Genomic DNA, 4,228 nt, shown 5'->3' on the forward strand with positions numbered 1-4,228 from the left:
TAAGTTGGCATTTTGTTAATTGAGTTGGATGCTTGCTTGAGTCATAACTGCATTTATAGCGGTTATGTGTGTATGTACAAACGTGTGTGTGTGTGTGTGTGTGTTTTTATTTTAATAATTGGACTTGCATACTTACGTTACTACAGTGCAATTTTTTACAAACACACACACACACACACACGCACACACACACATTAGGCATGTATAAATAATGCGGTTATTTTTATGACTAACTTAACCCAGTTTAGTGCTACGATGCGTTAATCAGTTGATAGTTTCGTCACTGTAGTGCTAACCTGCATGAAGATTTCAATGTTTCGCGATGATGGTAATTGAGGAAGTGATGATGAAATATTTAACCACTGTGCGAGAATGTGAGAAAGTCGCAGACTGCTCTAGTTTCATGCAGGCTGAGGTTAATGAGCGCTTTGGATCCCCTACAGCCAGAAAAAAATCAGCTAAATATAATAAGCAAATAATATAGCCATAAACAAATCATGTTTTGAGAGAAATATGTTTAGCTCATTTTTTCTGGGTGTATCCGATATTTCTGGTATGAATTTGTTGGCATAACTGTTACATTCTGAATTCAACCAGTAATATTTAGCAAACATATGTATGTACACCACGGTTTTAACAATCGAATTGAAAAAACTAATAATTTATTAGCACAGAAAAATTTATTCAGATAAAAGTGGTTACTGTGTGATTTGGTTAATGTTCCAGGTATTAGATTCTATCTAAGCTCCACACAAAAAAATTACAATGGAAACAACTTTTGAACCTATTCAAGCGCTAATCGAATTTCTTATTTTCTATGAGCTGTCCAACTGTCAGCCTAGCTGCTAGACCGTAATGGCGTTTTATTTTCTAACGAAAAATTTTGCCTTCTCAATGTCTTCTAGGTACAAATTCTAAGCAGAGGGCAATGAAACGAACATTTTTTGTAGAGAAGAGCACGGCATAAGTAAACTGCTAGACAGTACGTTAATCAAGCAGTGAGCTGCTGCAGGGAAGATGAATTCTTCGGCTGCCATGCTACTACTGCCTGCATACAACGATTACTACAATTATGATTTTTACGATTAGGGTTGCGATTGCGGTAGTGGTTAAGGTTACAAATACGATTACGATTGCGTCTATTACAATTATGACTACAATTACCTTCACGATTACAATGAAGATTGCTTCGATTATAATATCGATTAATTTTTTGATTACGATGTCGACAACGTTTACGAGTGCGATTATAATTACGTTAACTAACACAATTACGACTGCAATTGCCTTTACGATTGCAATAATGATTTCTGGGTTAACGTTATCGATAAATGTTACGATTAAGATATTGACAACGTTTACGAATACAGTTTCACTTACAACTACGATCCCGTCACGATTACGATTGCAATCACGTTTACAATTACGATTACAATAACGAATATGATTGCGATAGAGATAACTGTCGAGATAACGATATCGGTAACGGTTGCGAATGCAGTTTCGACTACGATTCCATCACGATTAAAGTTGCGATTGTGATTAATGTTTCAAATACGATTACGAATCAGATGACAAATATGATTATTGTTACAACTGCTATAACGAGTACGGAAACGATTAAAATTACAACTACAACTATGATTAAGGTTCGACTAAGATTACGAATACGAATATATGTAATAAAAATAAATGATAACAAGATACCGATAATGATAGCAAAATTTATCGATAAATATATCATTAAATAGCAAACGATATTGATACAATTATCACTATTCAAATCAACAAATATATCGCTCAATAAATGTATATATCGATAAAATATCGATAAATCTATTAAATATATGTTCGTATCAGTAACGATAGACTTATCGTCAATAAGTCCGTTAAATGCTTAGAAAATATTAATGAAAAATATAACGCCTATGACCTCGGACAAAGAGCATTCTTTTTCATTCGGACGCCAAAATTTGGTGTCCCAGTTTCAATTCGCTTCAAATTTTTTTTATGGGTTCTATGCATAAAATGAGCTAACAAGCATTTGATGATTTTTTTTTTTTTTTCGGAGATATCAAAGTTCGGATTTTTTCGTGATTTTGACTAGTTATGTACTTTTCAAATCGTTATATCTCGGGTTCTACTCATCGTAGAGACTTCACCTTAACGCTATTCTATAGCTAAAGAAACGGACTTAACATGATTGTCCTAAATCTAACTTAGCTAATAACAGTTGAACTTTTTTAACATGATTTGCATAGTGAAGACCAGTAAATTAGAAATTTAAAATTACACCATCGTACTCCTTGTTTAATTCTTTGTACAAAACATGTCTAAAAAATGGACGTTTTCAAGAACTATTTCTAAAATATACTTTTTATGACGAAATGGTTTATTTTGTGAGAGTCAATTCACAACGTATGATGGGGTTTATTTAGCAAGGCATTAAAAATCGGGTTGTTGCAAAAATTTAAATATTATTGCGGATTGCGATGGAATACCTATCCGCAATGCAAGAGGAGTCGTTCGTGAGGGTTATCGTTCGAGGTACATAATAAGACTTTACATATATATACTCCTCTCAATATGTATTGAGCATATTAGGGTGGTCTTAAAAATATCAACAGCATGAAGCACCTTTTACGAATAAAATAAAGATTTCCACAAAAGTTTCAAAATTAAAAAAAATCTAAATTTGTTAAATCGTAAAAATTCGACAGAATTTTAACTTTGCCCCGCTATGACGTAAGCGAGTTGATTCAGGTTTCAATAATATAATACACTTTTCAGACTTCAAGTCAAAGTTTAGTCATATTCTTGTGATTAAAAAAAATACACTTTGATATTTTCTTGAATGTTTTCATTTTGTACGTAGAACTCAATAAAGGGATGAAAGGCACACAATTTAGATATTGAACTTTTAAAGAACTACCCTAATTCATATCACTTCTTGCTTAATGCAAATCCCAAAAAAAAACCAACCAACCGGCACAGCTCAATCAATGTCGATATGCATTTGCTGCCATTTCCTTCAGTCCAGGAAACAGCCAGTTCGTAAATCACTCACTCAGTAAGGTAGCCAACCGTCTTCAATGGTTGTAAACATTCCATTTCTTATTTCTTTTTCAACGATGAAATCTTTAATTTCTTTTTTCTGTTTTTACCTCTTAACATTGGCTGACTGGTTAGCTGCATATTCATAACTGGTACTTTGGGTTTTAACTATAGGTATTAAAAGCGTATGGGTGTGTATGTATATAATCACAAAACTCTTTACATAATGATGATTTATCAAAAATGCCTACATGAGCTTGCGAAAAAGGAACGGTAAACAGCGTAAGAATACAAAACAATTCCAAACTGTTATAGCTTTGCCTTAAAACGGCACATACAGCATATACTTATACTTACACATGTACATATATATGTATGTATGTACGTTTGTGTGTAGCACAAGGAATCCTTTGACATTTCGTCAATGAAACTTCCGCTCATTTCATTTCATTTTGTACTGACTCATGTCCTTGGGGGCGTATGAGCAACCTGAGTGCCAAGGCGAATGCATAATTACCAGTATTGGCCGGTATAGTCGGCGTTGTCATCGTCGGTGGTCGCTGTGAAGGTCGGGGGTATGTGTGTGTGCCATAGCGGTTAGCTGGTTGGCCACAAACATACGCATACATACATATTTATGTATATATTGTCCGCCACATGACGAAACTCGTTTATATATTTCAAATAGTATAGTAAATTTGTGTGTTTGTTCACTTTCGCTGTGTTTACTCATAATGCATAATTTTCTAATTGGCAAAATTGTTAAAATTGTTGGCTTGGAAATTTGCTTCTTCTGCGCTGGCATTTTGCTGCTGCCACTCAATGGCCAACGTCGTCACCATTGCCGTCATCATCGTCACTTTTGTATTTGCATTTCATGGCCATCTACAGTCTTCGCGCCAACTACTTACAGACATACATACATACATACGTTTGTCGTCATCACTTACTCGCACTTCGTCATCATCTTAGCTTTCATCGGCAGTTTCAGTCATTATGATTATCATCTTCATTATCACCATCAATATTATCATACTTCCCGTCATCCAATCCCGCATCCAACTCTTCATCATTTTCATCGCTTTTTGCGGTTACCTCAGCTTTTGCCACCTGCCGGGTTAAGTAGCCAGTGTAGGTGTTTCTTGCGTGCCGCCGGCGTGCTGTAGCTTGCGGT

This window comes from Rhagoletis zephyria, unplaced genomic scaffold (assembly GCF_001687245.7).
Source record: "Rhagoletis zephyria isolate East Lansing unplaced genomic scaffold, Rhagoletis_zephyria_1.1 Rzeph_scaffold_02636, whole genome shotgun sequence".
Lineage (NCBI taxonomy): Eukaryota > Metazoa > Arthropoda > Insecta > Diptera > Tephritidae > Rhagoletis > Rhagoletis zephyria.